Consider the following 25444-nt stretch of genomic DNA (forward strand, 5'->3'; position numbering starts at 1 on the left):
GCACTTGGCAAAAGTACTGACTTAAGGAAACTAGTCAATACATTTCTGATTTAACAATAGTCAACTTTGTATCGAAAGGAACATAGGATTGTAGTTCTTCCCCTACTCTTTTTATTCAATTACTTAGTAATCGAAGTAAGCATGTATGCATTCAACACACACTTTTTGAGTATCTAGTCTGTGCTAGGCAATATGATGGGCACTCTATTTTTAGTCAGGGTTCACACAGCCATCATTATTCCTGCCTTCTGAGGGGTTGTAATTAGTTAGAAATTATTGTCAACTAATATTTTCTTGCAAAACATGGAGCAGAGCTTGACACAAAGACATCCTTTCTTTTGCAGGTATGTGTAGAAATGCAAGGAACAATTTTTGTTCTGAAAATAAGAGAGATAATATGTTACTGGTGACCAGAAGTGTTTAACACAATACGTGAATCTGTTACTATTGCTGCTGGGAAAAATGTCACCCGGGATGGGAATGGGGTGGAGAGATGTATTCCTAACATTCACACGTGTCCACTCTACGGTCCTCTGCTCTACCAGCTGAACTATCAAAGGGTGCCTACCATTCAAATAGAATCATCAAATTTCCCTCCCCCTGCATGCTCGTGGAGATAATTTTACAAATTTGTTCAGGTATAGTTGAATTTATACTATTAGTGTTTATTGGACGTTTAATTAATAGTAAAACAGGTAATAACTTTTATAGCAAACCAATAAAATGGTCATAAAGAACCATATTGCAATGTATTAAATTAAAAATTAATTCAAGTGTTCTGAAATGGAGGGATCTCAACATCCATATACATATAAATGTATATATATCTTTATATAGAATTATATATTCAATAGTCATAAGATGATATTTTCTGCAAAAAACATTTTTTTTTATATTTGTATTCTGAATATGGCATTATAAGGAATAGTATATGAGTCTTTGTTTCATTGTCTCTGACTCGGTTTCAGTATAACTGAGAGAATTTTTGAAGAGCTTAATTTCATAAAACATTGTTTTTCAATTATTAATTTAAAATATAGTTGAGTCCTTTCTAAAATGCAGAGCAGTAATAACCTTGGAAATAGTCTAAAGGAGGTTCAATCATAATTAAATAGTAATTTTAAGGGTTAGACTTACATAATAGTAAATGAGAGGAGACAAAAAGTGTTAAGTCCTTACCTCTCAACAAATTCTAGAGAGTAAATTGTCTTGTCTGAAGTCTCTTGAGTTTTGGTCTTGAAACACTGAAATCTAGCTTTGAGGTATTCTCAATTAGAAAGAATTACTTAGAAAGAAACTACTAATGCCATGTTTCTCAAGTCAAGAATGTGAAAATGTTATACGACTTAATAGCCCAAAAGTTATACTCTTGATAAACTGACTCACCATGGCTTATTTCTCAGGAGCTTCTCCCTTGCATCTCTGGCTTATGGAAATTCTGGTCCTATATCCAGTAATGAATGGTAAAGAGACACAAGTTATTATTACTTGTCTCTCTTCACCATTCAACACGCTTGAGATACGTTTATTTTAACATTCTTCTAGTTTTGGCCCATCCTTTCCCAGACTGGGGCAGAACTGGCATGAACTGTGGTTGTATACCATCCTCTCCAGTTTGTCTCCTCTAGGTCCTTGATTGGAAGCTGATACCTCTCACTCAGGTAATTATGTCTGCCTAACCTTTGGTTATTTCACTCCTGTTAGGCTAATATAACCTGTCAACAATGACCAGAAAAGGAGTTCCATGTGTGTCCAAACCTTTGTCCAGCTTCCTTATATTGCTTTTTTTCGGTTGGGTCCTGCTTATTTTCAGAATGTATTTTGATGGATCAATTCTGGAACAGCTGATGAAATCACATGAAAGGTCTAGGTAATATGATGTTGGAGTTCAGAAGGAGGAAAACGAGTTGGCAGCTTCATGGAGGAGTTGACATTAGGTTGCATCTTGAGAGACAGGATCTAAATCTGTATAAAACATACATATAGATAGATAGATATAGCTATACATCGCATCGGCCAAAAAGTTTGTTTCCGTAACATCTTATGGAAAAACCTGAGCAAACTTTTTGGCCAACCCAATATAAACATTTAGTTGTAACACCTCTCACTGCAAACGAGTTTAAATAGTGCTTTAAATGGCAGCTCTGCGGAGCAGTGGAGAAGACGTTCTTGATAATAAATGAATATGAACTGTATAGATTTACTCCATACAGTTGAGCATATAGAGTGTCAACTTTTATTTTCCAAGCAACAGATGTGTGTCTACCCATTAATCTTTTTTTTTTTTTCTAATTTTATTTATTTATTTATTTATTTATGGCTGTGTTGGGTCTTCGTTTCTGTGCGAGGGCTTTCTCTAGTTGCGGCAAGTGGGGGCCACTCTTCATCGCGGTGCGCGGGCCTCTTCACTGTCGCGGCCTCTCTTGTTGCGGGGCACAGGCTCCAGAAGCACAGGCTCAGTAGTTGTGGCTCACGGGCCTAGTTGCTCCGCGGCATGTGGGATCTTCCCAGACCAGGGCTCGAACCCGTGTCCCCTGCATTAGCAGGCAGATTCTCAACCTCTGCGCCACCAGGGAAGCCCCCCCCCCCCATTAATCTTAATTGCAGGGAGTACAGTGTGCTTTCTCTTAAGGCTCCTTTCTTTCTATTTGCCTAAACCCTTCTGGCTCAAGTATAAAAGGGAGCAGGGAAACCTAATTCAATGGTTTGAAACCCCAGTATGCAGAAGATTTATTTGGAGTTCTTGTTAAAACTTCTCAGGCCCTTCCTCCAGGGTTCTGATTCTGATGGCAGTTCTGATGCAGATGGTTCATACATCACACCCTACTGGATATTCTGGACTCTCTGGTCTTCTGTGATTGTCGCTGAAGCTCAGTTCTGCACTATCCCCATGTGTTTTTCACCTTGCATTGATGCCTTTGCTTTCCCAGGTTCAGGCATTACCACTGTGGGCTCTGGGGGTTTTCTCTTGGCGTCTAAAGCATTCTTAACATGCATGTGTTAATATACACGTTCACCATGTTCACAACCATTCCTCAAAACACCGCAGAGCTGGGCCATGAGGGACATCCAACCATGTCCTTTCACAGAACGGGGCCCTCCTGTGTATCCTGAGATATTTCTCTGAGCTCCCGCTGCCTCAAATCTAAAAACTTCTCACCTCCTAGTGAATGACTTTTTCAGGGATCTGTCTTACTCATGCAAATATTTTTTTTTTCCCCTTTTACCCAGTGGTTTGTTCTTTATCTGAAAGTAATGAAGAGAAATTGGTTAAATCACTGAAAATGACAATTTAATATTAAAACTACTGTTAACAACCATAACCACAACCAGAAATTTGTCTTATAACCTTCTTTCGGGACAATGAATACCTACTGTGTTTTATTAGCCTAATTAATAAGACCATTTAAGTGATTAGGACTAATAATATCTAGACTTTAAAAAAAACTTGTACTACATATTGTGTCTGTGTGTGTGTGTGTGTGTATGTGAGGGGGAGAGAGAGAGAGAGAGAGTTCTAGTAAATCTTTTCTCATCAGACTCATTTTATTCTGGGAAGGAGACAACAATAGTAGAGAAATAAATAATAATAGATCCATCTTCCCTTTTTCTCATCTCAACGTTTGTTTTTCACTGACAGAATTTTGTGATATTTATTTTGTGTATTTATGATGATTTAGGAAAACTATAAGCATTGACATATAATTCCTAGATTTAAGGTTTTATTTTGTTTCTGATTACTATGAGTTTTTCACAATTAAGAATTATGATAGAGTAAGGATGATAGAACCAGGACCTACCAACCCTTTATAGAATTTATCAGGAGGAAACTGGGATCCAAATGGCATAAAAGAGGATTTTCCTAAAACCACTGTGTAGAACTGTGTCCCTGAATAATGTCTATATTATATAAAATGTAATTTTACAACCATCACAGGAAGGAAAAAAGAAAATAATTTTATTCAAGTTACAGTGGCTGCTATATTGTAGTTTAGGCTTTACAGTTTTTAGTTCAACTGAAAACTTTTATATGAATAAAATATTCCAAAATATTTTGGGAGCATTATAGTCCTCAAGGGAAAAGCCACAGGATTATGGAAATTTGGGGGGAAATGTATTTGTGGTTCTCTTCTAAAGTACAGTTCTTTATATTCCGTGTTCTTTAGTAAGTAAACAAGGGACCATATTTCTCAAAAAGCTTTTAAGGCAGTTTCATGACAGTTTCATGATTGTCAATGAATAAAACACCAAGTTTGGCTTTTACATGCTACAGATGATGTGTTCATTTGTGTGTCCCATGGCTACCTTTTACTGAAAGGTAAGTTATTTAAGGATTCAGAGTTACCTTCCCAGGAAAAAGCATTCTAAAGCCCTAGTGCACTTGTTTCTTTTAAAGAAAACACTTTTATTAGTGTCTAAAATAGCGTCTTAGGATTTATAGAGAACTTATAAAAAATATATGACTCTTGAACAGCAATTGAATCAGGCTCTTCTCTTTTGTCCTTGAGGAGTTTTTCCTACCTTAACATAGTAGTTGTGATCTTAAAAAATGTGGTAAAAATAGAGTTCTTTCCTCACTGCAAGTCATGTATTTCATTATTTTGACTTTTCATCCCTTTATCACATTCCAGAATTGAAATCTTTCTAGACCACAAGATTTTTCATTTCTCTGAGAAATGATTACAGCTCAAAGGAAGCAAGAAAAATCTTCATTTCAAAACTTATTTTGGAAGTTTGCAAAATGAAAAAGTGAGCAAATTGTAAAAAAAGAAACATTTTGTTTTCCTAGGAAGTTAAAAGTTAAACAAAATAAATGATGTTTTTTATGAAACATCTTTACCACTTTCATATATGATGGGCATGATTAAGTAATTCATTTGAGGTGGGGGAAAACACCTATATTGCCAGAAATATTTCAAAATAAGATAATGAGTCCATCAACTGATCACGTAGCTAGAGAACTCTGAAGTATTTCTGACAGGCAGATAAACCAACATTTGACAGAACTTACTCAGTTTCCCATTGAATTATCTATGAATAAAAATAAAAAGAATATAACCCTGCAAGGTCTAACAGTAAAACTAATGGTAAGTCTATTGCTAAAATAGGAGAGAAATGGCCATATAATACAACACCTATTGTATTGTATTGAGAACTCTGTCCAGTGGTTTAAACTTATTGTGCTATATGAAACAGAACAAAACCCCTGCCAACCTTAGGAAAGCTGAAAGATTCTTGTAACTTCACTCAGTGTCTCGGAGATCAAAGTTTCTGCCCATCAAAATTCCTAGCTATTATCCCTTTACAGCAAACGTATTGCCTTTTGAAGTAGACAGAAAATTCTTGGACCATTTGAAGAAGCCCTCATGACAATTTGATGGAAGGTGCATTGGATGAAGTCTTCATAATTAAGCTCTAATGACAGTGAAAACATGGTGGAAAAAAAAAGTGTTTTGGCAACTGACATGTTAGATGTTGTAAATTTTTGTTTATCCCTTATTTTACATAATGAAAACTAGTAATGAGGTGTAGGAGCAGGTCCTATACCATCCAAGATAGGTGAAATTCCTCTATGACTTGCAGGCACAGGAAGTAGACTAGAAAGTATGAATCAACTCATCCTCCAGCTCTAAACATGAGAAGACACTTGCTTTCTTTTGTTTTGTACCTTTATTTTCTCAGCTCTTATATGGAAATAGAGCACCCAAGGGAAAATCCATGCCTGTTGTCTGTTAGCAAATACTGGGTCAGAAAATTTTTCTCCTGGTCCAAAGGAGATAATCATCATGGGGAAGAAACATTTTCTTCCAGCATCCTAAGACAAGATAAAGCAATATGAAGTACTTAGAAAAGAAGAAACAAAAGAAAAGAAGTTTAATATACACAGAAACCAAATTATACAAATAACAGTACACTGAGTTGAAAGGGAACCTTGGAGGGGGGCAGGGGGAGAAGGACTATACTTACATTAAACTGATAACCATGACGTAGTTAGAAATAATAAAAATAATTCAGGGAAATTATGTTAGTCATGAGGCAGAAAAACACCAAATTGAAATTCTCAAAGAGTGTAAGTGGAAAAAATTAAAAATCAAACATGTAGAAATGATAATAGCGAACTTGTATGTACTGAAGTTAAATAACAGAGCTTCAACAAGTCATATCTAAGAAAAGTATAAAGAATAGATGAAAGAAACAAATGTCATGTGTCCAGCCCTGTTCTAATAACTTTACACAGACTAATTAATCTCACAAAACTATGTGAGGTAGTTACTGATGTCATTATATTTGCTTTATAAATTGAGGCACTAAAAGACTCCAAAGAGATAAGTTAATGCAAAGAGAAATTTGTAGAATCAGGATTTTAACCCAGGTTCAAGTATCACCTTCCTTCAAGAACACTCTGCTGGTAAAGATACATTTTTGTACTTAAAAATCTTGTAGGTGAGCAAAGAATAGGATAGTCACAGTAAAGACCTGAAAAGTGTGCTATAAAATCAATGGAATATTAAAATATGAAAATGATCTTTAAGTTTTCTAACATTTTAATTTTCCACGTATTATTTTTACCCAGGGGTACACACATATGCATATGTATGTGCACATGTGTGGATATGTGCATATATATGCATGCATGTGTGTATGTGTGTGACAGAGAGAGAGAGAGGAGAGAGAGAGAGAGAGAGAGAGAGGTTGAGACAGAGGATATCTATAGGAGAAATTTAGAAGAAAAAAAGTTTCCTCATATATTTCTGTGCATCTGTGGCAGGCCCTTGTCTTCACTCACAGAAGGGAGACTGAATAACAAAAGAAAACTGTGGTTCATAGGTTATCACAGGTTATTGAATATAGTTCCCTGTGCTACACAGTAAATCCTTGTTGCTTATCTATATTATATATAATGGTTTATATTTCTTAATCCCACACTCCTAATTTATCCCTCTCCGCTCCCTTTCCCCTTTGGTAACCATGAGTTTGTTTTTTATGTCAATACATTCCTTTTGAATATACTAAACCCTATTAATATTGCTTTGCCTTAATTCTGTATAATAATGTTAAGAATTAGAGTTGTAGTTTCTCCAATTTTGTCTTTCCTTTTGTAGGAACAAACACCGTATCTGTGATGAGTAAATCTAGCATTTCTTTCAGGTTTTCTGGTGAATGGGTCCATTTCCATAACGTTCCAGTTAAGCCATTAATGAATTATATAGAGTCACATGTTCTTCCCTTTGCTTTGTCACATCCCTCTCAGACACTTTAAATGTTCCCCTGATGGTTCTTTCACAGCAACACCTTCTATCTTTTAAATAGGTGTCAGCAATTGTTATTCTGACCAGTCATACCACGGATCATTTTGTGAACAATAATTTTAGGTTGGCCAGCTAGGAAAGCACTGAAATATAAACTGGAAGAGGGCAGGAACCTTCTGCATCTTGTTTGCTGTAATATTTACTGCCTGGAAAAATGCCTGGCTCATAATATGTGATCAATAAATACTTGTTTGATTGATTTAAATTCTGTTAGGCTCCCCTGTGCATTTAGGCATTGTGTCAAATTGTGTATTGAAATTCACTATATGTTTGGGTGAGAAAAGCCTTCTGTTACAAAATATTTTATGAGCTTCCTAACTGCTGTAGAGTCTTCAGGACCACCAAAAGATATTCCCCTCAATATCCCTGGATAGAGGATCCCACTGACCTTGCAGAAGAGAAATTGATCCTGGCCAACAATTGAGATTCCAATAAACAGACATAGGAGAGGCAGGGTAGGAGAGTGAAATAACAGTTTGTTAGGAGAAATTTGCCCCAAGTGGAGACATTTAGCAGAGGAGGTCAGACTGTGTTGAGTGTCCTAAATTTCAGACTGCGGTGATAAGTATAGATGAGGCAGTATCTAAGGGTCCCTGATGGCACTTACCCACCACATGTCCCTTTCCGTCCATTCATCCTCCATTAATCAACACCTTCCTAAGTGCCTGTGTGTCCTGGGTAAAGGGGAACCGAATTTTATTGTCAGAAACTGAGTCACTAGGGACCTAAAGTCCTGCTGGGGAGAATCCTTCTACAAGAGGTAATAGGTGAGAATTGTCTTCCTGCTGGCCAGGGTAGTGAAGAAAAAGAGCAACATGTTTAAGAAGCCCAGGAAAGGTTGTCAGTAGTGCAAGCAGCAGCCTGTGGACAAATAGAAGTCAGTGGACCAGTGAAAGTGGTTTGTGGAATGGACACACACACGCACACACACAGTAGCAGAGAAGAAGTAATAAAAAAGCCAGAACAGTAGATCCAGAGCAGAGGCACAGTACTTACATGTGGGCAGCAATCACGATTATACAAAGGATATTCTTTGACCATATCCATTGACTCGTTACTTACATTGTCCCATGATTTCCTAAAGGGACATGTTAGAAAATAAGCAACTTAGAGTTTGGAGTACTGATACTCCAATAGGTGTGAGTGTAGAAGGTGTCAAGTTAAGGCATTCTGTATATATAACCACTGGTGTCTAAAGTGATATATCTGTTCCCACTGATAATTAATGCCAGGGAAACTAGTGTATTACTTATTGCTCAAGCACAAAGGTATTTGTTGTTTTTCAGCTGTAAAAATGTTTAACTAAACTACAGTCGTTGACGAAATGGTGATTTATACTCAATATTGATGAACTGGCATTAGTATATTAAGGATTGTTGGCTGCTTGTAATAAACTAATGGAGTTATACCTGTCACAGAAATGAACATGGGGCTTCCCTGGTGGCGCAGTGGTTGGGAATCTGCCTGCTAATGCAGGGGACACGGGTTCGAGCCCTGGTCTGGGAAGATCCCACATGCCACAGAGCAACTAGGCCCGTGAGCCACAACTACTGAGCCTGCGCGTCTGGAGCCTGTGCTCTGCAACAAGAGAGGCCGCGATAATGAGAGGCCCGCGCACCGCGATGAAGAGTGGCCCCCACCTTGCCGCACCTAGGGAAAGCCCTCGCACAGAAACGAAGACCCAACACAGCCATAAATAAATAAATAAATAAATAAATGAGAAGAAATGAACATGACATTGACAGAACAGTAAAAATAAGGTTTTACAAAGCAGAGGCTAATAATTTGAAAGAAACCTACTTGACAGTGTGATTCAGCTGATTTCCTGGGGACTTCCCTAGATCTAGAGCAGCAAGTGTTTTTACTGAAATACAATGTGAGGCAAATAAGTAATTTAAAATTTTCTAGTTAAGATTAAAGAAAAACTGAAATATAAAATACAGCTGGTTCTCTATATCTGTGGACTCCTCATTGGTGGATTCAACCGACCTTGGATCAAAAACAGTAAAAAAAAATTCCAGAAAGTTCTGAAAAGCAAAACTTGAATTTGCTGCATGTTGGTAATTATTTACATTGTAATTACAACTATTTACATAGCATTTATATTGTTTTGGTATTATAAGTAAACTAGAGATGATTTAAAGTATACAGGAGGGGAGCTTCCCTGGTGGCGCAGTGGTTAAGATTCCGCCTGCCAATACAGGGGACACGGGTTCGAGCCCTGGTCCGGGAAGATCCCACATTCAGTGGAGCAACTAAGCCTGTGTGCCACAACTACTGAGCCTGCGCTCTAGAGCCCGCGAGCCACAACTACTGAGCCCGCGTGCCACAACTACTGAAGCCGGAGCGCCTAGAGCCCGTGCTCCGCAACAAGAGAAGCCACCGCAGTGAGACGCCCGCGCACCGCAACGAAGAGTAGCCCTCGCTCACCACAACTAGAGAAAGCCCACGTGCAGCAGCGAAGACCCAACGCAGCCAAAAAAAAGAAGAAAGAAAAAAGTGTACAGGAGGGTGTGAGTAGGTTATATGCAAATACTACAGCATTTTATATAATTTGGTATCCAAGGATGGTATCCAAGGATGGTTTTGGTATCCAAGGATGGTATCCAAGGATGGTATCCAGATTTTGGTATCCAAGGATGGTTCTGGAACTGTTCTCCAACAGATACTAAGAGATGACTATATTCACCATTAATATTCACAGAACATTATAAATTTAAATACAGAGAAAATCTGGATGAATAAACCATTTGTGTGTGTGTATTTATTCGTTTGTGTACATTTACATCCTTTCAATTAGTGATTATTAGGTGCCTATTTTTGCCAAACACTGATCTTGGTGCTGGGGATAGATCAGTGAATGCAAATACCTGTCATTATGGAACTCACATCTTTATGGATGTAAGCTCCATACATGCAATGAATAAGTAGAGTGCATATTGTATTAGAAACTAACAAATGGTATGGAATATAAAATGGAGCAGCAAAAACAAAAGTATGAGCACAGGGCAAATAGTTGTGAGGCTGCGATTTTCAAATAGAGCAGAAGAAGGGGACCTCATTAGCTGGTGACATTTGAAGAATTATTTCAAGAAGGTAAGGGAATGAGACTTATGGATAGATGGGAGAAAGCGCTCCAGGCAAAAGAAGAAGCCAATTCAGATGCCGTGAAGTGCTTGATTATTTGCTGGATGTTTTGGAGGAAGGGCCAAAGTGTCATAACCAAGTGTGCACTGGAGAGTGTAGAATGAGCTAAGACATATGTGAAGGGCTATAACTTATCAGTCTGTGAAAATGGTTGAAAGGACATAATTATGGGTGCCATGAAGAAAAGGATTTCCCCCTACAATGTTCAGACTTTGTTTTAATACTTTTAGTTAGAGGACATCCTCTTTTAGGCTAAGGATCACTTTTGATTTATTGGTTACTAAGAATATCTTTGTCACCAGACAAAAATACCACCTCATAACTTTTAACACCAGATGTAGTTTTCCAACATCAAAATTACACATCAGAAATACACAACTTTTTCTTAGGCTGGCCCTTCACATACGTGATGGCATTTATCATGGTTTTTGTTTCGTAAGTATGCTCCTTAAACCACGTTATCTTCAATTCATCCAAATATTCTACATGGGGCAAGTTTTCTGCCCTTCACTGAGAGAGATCACCTCTTCCACACTGTCAATGTTTTACCTAAATCAGGAATCAAGGACCTTATACCAGATATTTAAATATTGTAGTAATGGTGGAGAATGAAACATAAAACTTAGTTCACTTTTTCTAAAAACCACATTTCTATGAGTATTTTTAGCCATAATACCACATTGTATGTGACGGCTGAGCTCTTGTTGACGTATAAATTGCTAATAAGGCAGATTTCTCCAACTGTTACCTATATTCCCATTTTTCTGAGGCTTAGAGCAGGAAATTTTATTCACACTAAGTATATTTTGCTTTCTATTTATCATAGTCATTTTAGTAGTGTTTGTGGGATTCAATATATTACTTAGCTATTTAGAATTTTCATCATTAACAAGATTGATATACATTCTTATATATCTTCAGCCTAGTCATTGATTAAAAATAGAGCATAGTCAGTGAAAGATACTTGTAACTTATTATTAGGGCAATCACTCCAGATAAGATACTTGTAACTTATTATTAGGGCAATCACTCCAGATTCATACAGTGATTATCTAACTATAGGGTTAGATATTTCAGTCACTAATAAATTCATGTCATTATACTTTAGTCATTCCCTCCACTCCCGTGTCTAAAATATTACAGACAATTTTGCCAAATTTCACTTTGCAATAAAATATATTGTTCTACTGGTCAAATTAGTAACCTTATTTTTTATACTTTTGACAAGTAAATTGGATTAGTTTTCTGTGTTAGTTCCTGAGGATGAATTTGTTGGGAGGAAGAGTCTCACAAACTCTTAGATACCAAATTTATTGAGATTGAGTGCCTATCTCATACAATTCACCAAAGTATACAAATTGATAGTTAGTTGCAGAGTTGTACAGCCATCACCACAATGAATCTTATAACATTTTTATCACCTCAAAAAGAAATCCCATTCGAATTAGTATCTCTAACTCATTCATGCCCAGTCCCCTAGCCCAAGCAACCAGTAATTCACCTTCCATCTCTATTAATTTACCTCTTCTAGTCATCTTATAGAAATGGAATAATATAATGTCATTTGTGACTGGCTTCTCTCACTTAACATGCTATTCAGTATTTTCAAGGTTTATCCATGTTATAGCATGTGTAAGTACTTCATTCCTGTTTATTGCTGAATAATAGTCCATTGAGTACATATATCGTATTTTGTTTATTCATCAATTGATGGATACTGGGTTGTTTCCAACTTTAGGCTATTATGAATAATGGTGCTAGGATCATTTATGAACAAGTTTTTATTTGGACATAAGTTCTCATTTCTCTTGTGTTTACATACAAGATTGGAATGTGTATGGTGACTATGTATGTTTGTTTTTTGTGTGTGGAATTGTCAAACTGTTTCCCAAAGTGGCTGGATTATTTTACATTTCCACCAGCAGTGGATGAGGGTTCCAATTTATCTATATTGTCACCATTACTTGTCTTTTTTTTTTTTTATAAATTTATTTATTTATTTATTTTTGGCTGCGTTGGGTCTTTGTTGCTGCGCACGGGCTTTCTCTAGTTGCGGCGAGGGGGGGGCTGCTCTTCGTTGCGGTGCGCGGGCTTCTCATTGTGGTGGCTGCTCTTGTTGCGGGCCCTAGAGTGCGCGGGCTTCAGTAGTTGTGGCACATGGACTGAGTAGTTGTGGCTCGCGGGGGTCTAGAGCGCAGGCTCAGTAGTTGTGGCGCACGGGCTTAGTTGCTCTGCGGCATGTGGGATCTTCCCGGACCAGGGCTCGAACCCGTGTCTCCTGCACTGGCAGGCGGATTCTTAACCACTGCGCCACCAGGGAAGTCCTACTTGTCTTTTGATATTAGCTATCCTGGTGGGCACGAGGTGGTATCTCACTGTGGTTTTGATTTGCCTGTCTATGATGACTGATGATGCTGAACATCTTTTCATGTGCTTGTTGTTGGCCATCTGTATATTTTCATAGCAGAAAGTCTATTCAGATACTCAGCAAGTTTTTGAGTGTGTTATTTGTCAACGGTCCGATTCTCTTATAGTGACACTTCTCCTTTATGTTCAGAGCTCTGTGTTGGGTGGGATGTAGTCTCTGGTCATCACAGCTTGCCTTTCCTTGTGTTGAATCTCTGCCCTATGAGCAAACTGGTGTGAGGGCAATAGGAACCCCAGTCTTCTCAACTTACCACATCTGTGATAAATACTTAGCCCTAAATGTGGGTTCTGTGTGGAAGAAGGAAGACCTCAACATTTTGGCTGCACTTGCTTGAAATTTAGCCTCAGTAACACAGAGGTGGGAGCAATAAGAAATGCTGGCTGCCTGTCCCTCCCAGGGAGACACCTGTAGTCCTTGTCTGGGGGCAGAGGAGACAGCCTTCTCTTCTTGAATGGGTGAAGCAGGGTGGGGTGAAAGGAACAGGTCTTGGCTCAAGTGCCACAAACTCTCTCTTTTCTTATGGAGATTTAGTCAGTATTCTTAAATAAATGTTTGTTCATTTGCTAAATGCCCTTATAACATTTTCTGGAGACTTTAAGTGGTTGCTTTAAAAAATAATATTTACCAATTGTAGTTTTTTTTGCTGGGAAGCATGTCTGCAAAGATCCTTATGCCCAATCCAAAAGCGGATCCTATTACCATATTTTAGCTTGTGGGAGAGGGAAAGAGCTCTCCCAAACTCCTTCCTCAAAATGTATAATCAATTGGAGAATTTTTCAGACATTGATATGTTTACTAGTAGTTTATAAGCATCATGCTTTTAAAAATCAGGAAGATATTTGATTGTCTCTGACTATTGGTGTATCTGTTTTCCAGGTGTTTCCAAAATTATCAAGTGCTTCAGGAAAGATAATTTTGACATACATTGGGGTTTCCTTTTGAAATCATGGCAGTCTTTGATAAAATTGCAAGTTTTGTTTGTTCAGCCGGATCACTGAAAATGGGGTTCTGCAGAAGTTTCTCTATAGGATATTCAAGGTAATCATTTATGCCCTTTCGCTTCTGAGTCTCTGTAGTAAAAAATGTGGTTGGTTCCATTCATGTTATAATAGAAAATATTCAACTTCAAGCTATTTTAGCCATGTTATTGCGTTTTGAGATACTGTGGAGGATGTATTGGTTTAATAAATAACAGTTACTACTTTTAAGGTGATTGAAATATTTGACCTTGAAATATTTGACCTTAGCTTGGTAATTCACTTGATGTTTAAGTTTATCCCACTGGTCTTGACACCCTAGCACATCTCTCTTCTCAAATGAACAGGGATAAATTGTAATTTTTCCAGATTTACACACTGTAAATCATCGCACACACTGGATTACATCACCCTTTCTGTCTCTTGATTTCCTTTAATCTTGGTTAGGAATGCTGAATTTTTAATCAGATTAATATACTGCTTACTTTGAAAGATAGGAGGAGATCAATTGAGAATAATTTGGTTTGGTTTTTATTTACTGTTGGAAGATTAGACTGTCAAGAAATTATCTTGAGTACTTTTGTATTTATTGAAATACATTAATTTACAATGTAGATCGAAATAACCGTCATACTTAATGCTCTTGTCTTTGAAATGAAGTATCAGTTTTTCGAGGTGGACATGTGGATATGTTTTGTAGTATGTTGATATTTTTATGCCTCCTACTGTGATAGCTCTTTGTTGAACTGTAAAACAACTAGAAGAGTTCTAGTTACTTTAAAGAGAAGATTCATCAAGTTCATTTGAATAGGTTGGAAGTTTTACTTATGGTGTTCTATGTTTTAGGTAAGTAGATAACTAAGCTGTGTCCTTTTTTTCCTATTATTTCCATGGACAGAGACAAATACCAGATGTTTCTATAAAGAAGCCAAGGTTTATTCACAGGATAAATATTTTGAAGAAAAGTAACATAGTTCTAAAAATTGGAAGCTTAGAGTCCCTTTCTCCCACTGAGCAGTGATCCCAAAGAATACAATCTGGAAAACAGGACCAAACATTTGTGACTAATGACAAGCTGATGTGGGCCTTCATAGAAACCTTTAATAACTATCAAATGGAATCGAGAACTTTAAATATGGTCATATTTCTTTAATGAAAGTACTAAATGTAGTAAATTGGATTCCTGCATTTGATGAGAATTACAGGAAATATTCTTTTAAGTCTCTTGATTTAAGATGTCATGAGAAGTGTTTTATATTAACCACATCTAAATAAGTTGTCACAAATTTAACTAATGGAAAACAAAACCGGTTATCACACTTAAACATGATTTTTAACAAGGTGTGAGAATGTATTGTAAGTTCTCTCTGTGTACTATTTCATTCAGGTAATACAACAACTGAACCAACTTCAAAAGAGTTTGGAATTTGCCTAGTTAAGTTAGGTTCAAGTTTAGATTTGAATGTAGGATTGTCTGATTTGAAAAACTTAATTTCTGTTACTTTATCTTAATTAAATTTGAGGGACGCTTATGTAAGATTTAGATATAAAAGCAAAAACCCTAAAAAAAAAAAAAGAAATCAAGAAATGTGGAGATGTGGGAGGGTCGAGTGAGGGTAAACATGTGGTCACTTTGCCCTTGGAAGACATGGGTCCAGTGTCACATAGTGTGAATTTGGGACAATTCCACAATCCTTGAAAATTAACTGCCTTCTCTATAAAAAGAGGGATCGTATTTGTCCCAGATTGCACACAAGATTTCTGTTTGCAGAACAATGTAATAATTTACGTGTTATGTACATGTAAGAAAACACAGCTATTGTCACTAAGAAGCCAGGAGTGAAAGGCCAGGCATTTGCCTTCAATAAGATATTGAAATGTGTTTGCCCTTTTTCAGGTGGTAAGAAAATGTCAAGTTATTTAACACTTTCTCTCCTTCTTTTACTTCTGCCCTTCTTCAGAAATAAATTTTTGTATACAGAGTGATGTTAACTTCACTGTGATGTCTGAGGTAGAGGAAGAAAATAAGATACTGAACTGAAATGCAGTTAAGGAAAGAAAACAAAGGAAAGAAAAAAAAGGGAACATGACCACTACGGATTTAAAGCCTTCTATTTTATTATATGTTAACAACATGCTATTTAAATGTCAGGTATGGTACCATGGAAAAGCAGAACAGATACTCTAGTGCTGAACAATAATTATTTTGAGTGCAGAGAGAGTCTATACAATATAATAAACCAATTGTGTGTAAAATAAAGCAATATATGAACACTTTCTTGAGCACAGTGTGTACTGGAGATGGACCATGGGAGAAGATGTTTATTAACACCTTGAAAGCAAGAGGAGGGCTGACTATTGCTTTGTAGTTAAATAATAATAAAATGGCTATGTAGTGGATACATTCAGAGAGCAATTCATTATTGTAACTGGCAACAGATATTTCAGATTTGAAAATTATCTATTTAATAAATTCTTGCTCTCATACTAAAAAGGAAACAAAGGGAGACATATCTACATATCTTCGTTTTGAGGAAAGTGAGGTGATTAGAATTTACCTGACTTAATAAAGGTCATCAATGCTGGGGAGGTGCGGGGAGCATGGTTGAGAATGTGGCTCATGCTTCATAGTCTAGGTCATCCTTTCTGTCAGTCCAAAGGGAAGGTAAGCAAAACGTCTGCCACAATCATAATACTCTATAGTTGAGGGCTATCTTACTTTGGCACTGGAATCTAACGTGATGGTTAAAGCACAGGGTCTGGAGTCAGAAGAGATTTGAACTCTTCTTCTGTAAGTTACATACTTGGTGATCTCAGCCAAGAATTTTTGTCTGTTTGTTTCTCTTCCTCCATATCCAAAAAGAATATAGATGCATTTACTTTAAATTATGCATGTAAAATGCTTTGCTAAATACCAGTATGTATTAAATTTTCAATTCAGAACAAGTTATTTCTGCTACCAGTTTTATTTACATTTTTCAAAATCCCTGTAATGATCATTTTCTTTAAAGTATATCTGATTCGTCTATATTCTTTAATAGGGGCTTAAAAATATCTGTTGAATGAATGAATGGATAGTTGGATAGATGGAAATTACTTTCAAACATATTGTAAGCAGAAAGGGGGTGTAACACTACGTATGTAAAATTTAAATTCCCTTTTTTTTTTCAGAGCTTTTTATCTCTAGTGCAGAATTCCAGAAATGTGTGATCTTTTTGCCCAAATCTTTCTTTGCTACATAAGACTCCAAACAGTTCAGGGATTTGTAAGGTTGAAATTTTACAGATAGGAGGATGCCTTCCATGGCATGAAACTGACTCAACATTTGGCCCTTTATATATTCATGATATTAAATATATATTAGCCTTTTAAAAAATTGTCTATTATTATTTCAAAGATGTATTATTGTTTGTATATTCTGCAGCACTTTTTTCAAGCAATAAAGGATTTAGTGTGTTATATGAACAGTGTTATTTGGGAGAAGAGAAATCAACACATGGAAGTTTATTAAAACCAGATGCTCTTCTTTCCAAACTAGCCATTAAATGAAAGATATTAATAAAATAAAATTGATATAGCATATAATCTTTATATCTACATATTTCAGCACTGAAATTTGAAATTTCACCAACTTCCTCATGGCATTTTATGTTTGCATCTTATAAACTAGACTGATGTTCATTTGGATAAATTTAGAAAGCTAATGCCTCATTTTATGCAAGAGCGGTGTAAGATTCAGTAGGGTAGAAACCTTGCTAATTATCACTTCTCTGACCTACACACCTGATATACTTCTTGCAAGACGTTTTTAGCAAATATTAAAAGGAGGTCATATATCAAAGCATTATTTTTATATTGTCACAGATAAGTAGAAATTTGAAAAAAATATATATGAATTTACCATTTTAGAAAATACTTTTGGTATATATATTTTACAATGTTACTGATTAAATATAATGTCAAGAAATGAATTGCTAGGAAATATTTTATATGATTTCACTCCATTTTTCCTCCTTCTCTCCATCACAAAAACATTTCCATATTTATTCCCAAACGTGCCTAAGAAAGTTTGGGATTATATATATTATATGTGTAATAAAAACAAATATAACTTTGTACATATATGGAATGTGTAATGTTTAAGTACTCACAGAAGATTCACAGAATTAGGCAATAGAAAATATTTTTTATATTCCAAAAGGTAGAAATCATTCCAGCTGCATGCTTTATCACAATGCAGTAATATTTTGAACGTATCAAAAGAACTGACAAAAATGAATCCGTAATCAGGAAATCATTTGAAATGCTTGTCCAAAGGAAATTCTTAAATTAAAAGGAAATCAATACTGGTGGCTGCAGCTAAACATTTACTCAGAGTGTGTGAGGCCACATGGTCTAACACTCCTGCTCCATGTTTGTCTGGCCGTGGGTTTGAATCCCATATCTGCTCTTACTAACTGTTACCTTGATCAGTTACCTTCACATTACATAAGTTAATCACCTTCACCTTAAATGAGCAATACAAGTATTCAGCATAATGTCTGTACAAAGACACCCAGGAAATATATAATTTATTAACAAATTTATCAGAGAAAAACTTGTACTCTTAAGCTCATTAATTAAAAATAAGAAAAGCAGGAAATAAACATCAACTCAAGTACATTTAAAGAAAAAAATACATTAAAAACACAGAAGAATAGAACTAATGAAGATAGAGAAATTAATGAAAAAGATGACTAAATAACCCATTGATCTGATCAATAAAATCCAAGTCTCTTTCTTTGGAAAGATCAATGCAATAAACAACTAAGAAACTCTTCCATCTAAAAACAGAGTTTATTACTAAAACATTAGAGGTGAATATCCAAAAATGTTTTTGCTCTCCTATATATCAATAGTAACCCAACAGACAATCTGATGAGGAATAAAAGAACACATTGACAAGAGCAATGATGACTGTAAAAAATTATTCAGGATTAACCTTAACAAGTAACTTGCAAAACCACACACAAGAATGTAAAACTTTATAAAGGATACACGCCAAGAACTGACTGTAGAGAGATGATACACACTAGTGTTCTCTACCCTTCTAAACTAAACTTTGAGTAACTTTAGACTATTTCGGTTGTTGAGGATATCGGGATCTGCCTAGGAGCGTTCTTTTCCGTTAATGGTTGTGAATGTCTTTAAGGTGTTTAGTGGTAATCTTTTGCTTGGTCTGTGCCATCTTTCATATAGCTGATACTCATGAAACCCTACGTGCTCTTTGTCAAATGGCAGTCTAAATGTATGCTAGATTTCAAGAATCATGAAAATGTGTTCACAAGGATCTTTAAACAGTAGAGAACAGAGATACACCAAGCTATGGCACCCTCCCCATTGTCTCTTGTTTTGATAATAGTGATAATTGGAGTAGCTTCAAAATATTGTGACAATTTATTCAGGGTTACAAAAATTAGATACCCAAAATTTGTATGTTCTTTGGAAAGTGACAGGCTGGGTTTCATGTATTAGGGAAAATGAAGATATTTAAAATGCTGACGTTTGCCATAAATGTCATATTTTGGCACGCTTAAAATATAGCCAATGTAACCTATGGATTTGACTAAACTTTAAGTGGCAAGTCAAGGTAGCACCAAAAACTCGTGGAACACTTGTTATGCTGTTATCACCAAAGTGCCATCTTTTTAAATACAGGATGGTAGGTGATGATATTATAGTTGGGTAATATAAATGGTCCTCTTGAGTTTCTACACTGAGATTAGAAAATAATCAAAATCTAAGGAGACGGAATTGTTTTAAGGACTAAATGAGACAAGCTCCATAAATTTGGTTCAATTTTAATTGTCTGAGAAAGACGACGGCTGAATGTGCCATGCAGTTGTAGGAAATGAGACCTTTATTTTGTTTCTGTTTGCAGTTGTTTTGTTTTTTTTTTTTTTGGTTGTTGTTCTAAGCAATGCTTGTCGGAGTATGTTTGCTCAGCAAGCAGTTTAATGAACATTCCTGACACTTGATAAAGCAGCAACGGTTGAAAAATCAGTGGAAGAAAAGGTCCATATTATAGTCATTCCACCACATGAAGATCATAATCAAAGTAGCTAAGCATCTATTTTGCATATGTGGCCGCATATATGTGGCTTCATACGTATACCTTGTATACAGAAACTCTTATATCTGTATTAGAAGGTAAAAGATTAAAAATTAATGGAAAATAAAGTGTGCTCAGACCTAGCTTACTTTTTAAAGTGGAATGAAATCTGGCTGTACCACAATTTTGATGTCAAACTGCTTTTTCTTCCTGTTTACATTTTGCAAGAACAGGAAGCCTCAGCTGGAAAATTGGCCCGTAATCACAACTTATTAAGCTTTTACTGATATTGCACTAGAAGTAATGGGTTTTTAATGAGCTTATCCATTTTAGCATTTATATAATTTATTAACTTTTTTCTTTTCCATGTTTTGTATATTAACTAAAAAGTTGGATTTAGTAATTTCCTTTGCTGAACTTTTGAATTCTCAGAATTCACTAATAGCACTATTTCAAGTTATGGTTGATAATTTTATTAAGCATAGGCAATAACTTGGGTGTTATTGCAGGTCTAGGTGTACTATGAAGGAATATTCAAGTTGAAAATGGTCCCACCTGTGGCATGGTATCTGCCTTATACAGATCTGGCATAGGAGGGATATCAACTTTCACAGCCACAAAGGTAGGATTACTGCCTTTAGGAAGGTAAATTTAAAATATTGCATGTTGCATGAATTTGACCTCGAATCCACTGTTAGCACAATTATTGGTTAAATTGTAAGGCCAAGAATCTCCACTGGGGCATAAGCATGGCACTATAGACTGAAGAGATGTTTGGATGGTGCTGGAAAAACCACCACAAGAGCCATGGAGTTGGGGTTCAGCCCAATGGAATACCTGAAGTGAAAGCGGATGTCTTGAAGATGAGTGAGAAGAGGGTGGGAATGAGGAACCATGGCAAAGGCAGGCAAACATCATGTTTTTCTACAATGTTTTATTCCGGGGGATAACTTACCAAACTTAAAGAAACTGCTTAGGAAACTTTCGGTTCTTAGTTTATCCATGCCATTTGCGAAATAAATGATTGATATTTCAGAAATTATTTTAAGAAGGTCATAATTAAATAATAATGGGCATACTTGTAAATTAGTCTTTTTAATTGCCTTTATAAATTTCTGTTTTTCTTAAAAGAAACACCAGTCTTGAGACTAATTTTAATGTATATATAGCTTTTTTAAGAATTGAAATCTAGTTGATTTACAATGTTGTGTTAATTTCTGCTGTAGAGGAAAGTGATTCAGTTATACACATATATACATTCTTTTCTATATTCTTTTCCATTATGGTTTATCACAAGATATTGAATATAGTTCCCTGTGCTATACAGTAGGACCTTGTTGTTTATCCATTCTATATATAATAGTTTGCATCTGCTAATCCCACACTCCCAATCCATCCCTCCCCCACCCCATCCAATCCCTGCCTTGGCAACCACAAGTCTGTTCTCTATGTCTGTGATTCTGTTTCTGTTTTGTAGATAAGTTCATTTGTGTCATATTTTAGATTCCACATGCATATATAGCTTTTATTTCTACTGTTGTATTATTTACATGACAACTATACCTATTGCCTTGGAGAACAAAAATGTCAAATGTTGTAAACAGTAAATGGAAAATATATTGAACTTTTGTTGAAACTAATAAATTAAACCATTTTGATAATAGTTCTCCTTTGGAAACACTTTTTTATTTTAAATTGGCACCACACTGAATTAGCACCTTTGCTTTTCTCAAAGGCCTTGCAAAAAAAACCCCAATAATTTTAGCATGTCTGTATGCAATAGGCTGCATGATATTATATCATTCTATTATCTGCATCTTATATATTAAGATATAGGCATTCACATCAGGCCTATGATCACACCAAGAATCAAAACTAAAGGACTTCATAAAGATGTCTATCTTCAACACCAATGTCATGGCCTTTACCCTCAGGGCACCCACATGTACACAATCATATATTCAATAAGAGTTCTATTAAAATAAGTTGAAAATTACAGGTAATGTTGGGGGGTCATTCAGAATTTGCAAAATGCCATTCGAGGAAATTTTCAGTTCTTTGCTAAACAGAACAATCTAACCTACATTAATGAAGTGAATGAAAATTTCTAATAACTTGTTCATGTTATGGAATAAAAGCATTTGTGTTAAATCCCAGAGTGTGAGAGTGAACCAATTTAGTCAGACGTCTGATTTTACACGCCACACTATGATCCAGGTGCTAAAACGCTCTGGAGTGGAGCTTGGTCAGGCGCTATAGCTCTTCTATTCATTAGGCCTCTTACAGCATTTCTCAGTGGCTGCCCTGGAACAGTATGAGTCATTAGCACGAGTCCAAAATTGTGTGAACAGAGATCTATGCTTTTGTCCCGTGGAAAGTCTTTTCAGTACAATCAAATTTGCTTCAAGGTGTAATTTCACAGCTTGTGCAGTAGTCACTGACAGCTCACAGCTCTGTTGTTATTCAAGGCTAAGCAGATGAGAGAGACATAAATGACTAATAACATGCAGTAAGTTATGTCTTCAAAGTAGCAGCCTAATTGTGCATCTTCACTTAGTGAATAGTTCAAAACAAATTAAAATTTCCTGACCACTGGAGGCAAAAGCAATGCCAGGCGGACTGGTTATATCAAATTCTTGTAGGGTGGAAATTTCCTTAATAAGATGTCACAGAAGGAAAGAAAATAGTGTGAGTAATACAAATGGACTAGAATGTAAAATCAAATATCAAACCCAGTAGTAAGCAAATAAATATAAACTTAAACAATAATAAATATAGTTTAACTTTGCCTAAAATATGGCAAAAATAAAAGACTAAGATTTAGTGTTGGTAAAAGTGTAGGAAGTGGATCATCTCATGTATTGTAAGTTAACTGCAGATTTCTCAATATGTATGTTTTTATTTTAAAAATCATAATATAAAAGATATTATATATCTGCTTCACTGGCTCCACTTCAGTTATCCAAAGGCAATAGGTAATAATAAAAGATACACATATATTTTAACCATGCTGTAATACTGTTTTAAAGCAGTTGTAAGTATGTTGTGACTTGAAATAAATGTTTTAACATTCAAAGGACAGAATTGACTTCTTTTCTTATGGAGTGAAGTTCTATAAATGTTAACACATGCATAACATCTGTAACCACCAACATAATCAGGATACAGAATAATTCCATCAACCCAAAAACTGCCTTATGCTATATCCTTTATATTCACTTCTTCCCTCCACCCCGAACCTCTGGCAACTACTGTGTTTCCCATCACCATAATTTTGTCTTTTCCAGTATGTCATATAACTGAAGCATTGAGTAAGTAATCTTTTGAGACATGTTTCTTTCACTCAGCATAATGCGTACGGAATTTATCCAAGTTATCGCGTATTTCAAAAGCTTGTTCTTTTTTACTGCTGAGCATTATGACATTGTTTAGATGTACCACAGTTTGTTAATCTATTCACTTATTGAAAGCCATTTGCACTATTTCCAGTTGGGGGCATTTATGAACAAAGCTGCTATAAACTTTTTTGTGTGCTTCTGTGTGGACATAAATTTTCATATCTGTAGAGCGGATACTCGACTGAGATTCCTGGGTCTTAAAGTAAGTGCAGGTTTAATTTTGAAGAAACTGCCAAACAATTTTCCAAAGTTGCTATACCATTTTGAATTCCAACCAGCAGTATGTAAGAGATCCAGTTCCTCACATCGTGAGCACTTGGTATTGTTAGAATGTTTTTTATTCCGATAGTCTAATAGGTGTGTAGTGGGAGCACATAGTGTTTTTAATTATTGTTTGCCTGATGGCTAATGATGTTGAACATAGTTTCGTGCTCTCGTTTGACATCCTGATCTCCTCTTGGTAATGTGTCTGTTCATATCTTTTACCCTTTGTTTTGCTGAGTTATTTGTTTTCTTATTGTTGCTTTTAAGGGTGCTTTGTATATTCTAGATACTCAGATATATGATTTGCAAATATTTTCTCCCAATATTTAGCTTGTCCCTTTTATTTATTAGCAGTGTCTTTCCGAGAACAAAAGATTTTAATTTTGCTGAAGTCCAATTTATCCTTTTTAATGGAGGATGTTTCTGTCACCATGTATAGATTTTTAATAAAAAATTTTATGGCATAATTTTGTGAAGGACTGAAACAAACTCAAATGTCTAGCAGAAAAAGACTGGTTAAAGTATAATACCCATGTATGATAAGATCATACACCACCATTATAAACCACAATTTAAAATAATATTTAGAAATACAGAAAATGCTCATTATATATTAAGTGAAAACCAGTGTCTGCAAAAGTTTTATATGATATGTCACCTTTCAAAATCATATATAATTGCATATATATGTGTGTATTGGTATGTGTGTGTGTGTGTGCAAGTAGTATATATTTGTGGAGAACTATGTACTAAATATTAATGATTCTCTAAGTATTGAGAATAACCACTTTAATATTTTTCTGAATTTTCTTTTTTTACAAAGAAAATGTATTCGTCAAAATTAGCAAACAAAATTACTTTTATAGAAAATGACTATTTCATGAATCCATATTTGTACTTCAAGAAATCCACACTTTAAAATGTATTTGAATGCAGAATCATTCTAGTCATTACAAATTTGTTTAAACTTCATGCTTTATTTGACACATTTTACATGTTCACTGTAGGTTAGATGCATGTATCCTAGCATCATTTTAAATGTAGAACAGACATGATCTACCCATTTTTGTGTATGATTAATATTTCCAATATTCTTAGGGTTAATATAACACATAACTTTAAAATTTACAATGAAACATTTCCTGTTATTACATATATAAATTTTCCTGCAAATATATTTTTCTATGTAGAGCAGAATAATACTTGATGAAAACAAAATAACTGAATTTTTTCAAATTTTTAATTAGTAAACTAAAGGATCACATCAATTTTTTACCTAATAGGCATATTAGTCATATTATTTTTGATCCAGTCTCACTTGAGGTTAGATAGTTTAGAAAGACACTTTTCAAAATACTGCATAAAATGACAGAACTTGAGTAATGAACTTACAACTAACAAATACCTTCCTGTTCTTAAGCCTCTCATTTCTTTTGTGAAATGTTTAAGACAATTAATTTAAACTAATTCTTACCTTCTCCCCTCATGTTCTACACTGACTTTAGCAGTTGTTTTAGTTCAAATGCATGTATGCAGCCTCAGCCCCAAGAAAACTAGCGTGTAAATATACCCTCTAATCTAAACAGTTGTCCTGGCCACACCAATCATGTAATTATCATAGCAGCCACTAGGGGGCAGAGTGACAAAGTACTGCAGCTGAGATACCCTGAGATGCCTTATTCTAGAAGAGGTTTAGTACGCAGTGATTTCTGTCCCAGTGTCCTGTTGCCTTCCAACTATAAATCATTGAGATCCACAAAATAAAACTCTCTTACAGAATGTCTTAAACTGCTTAAGTGGCTCTGTTCCCTTACATCTAAATAATACAG

Source organism: Eschrichtius robustus, chromosome 4, assembly GCF_028021215.1.
Source record: "Eschrichtius robustus isolate mEscRob2 chromosome 4, mEscRob2.pri, whole genome shotgun sequence".
Taxonomy (NCBI): Eukaryota; Metazoa; Chordata; class Mammalia; order Artiodactyla; family Eschrichtiidae; genus Eschrichtius; species Eschrichtius robustus.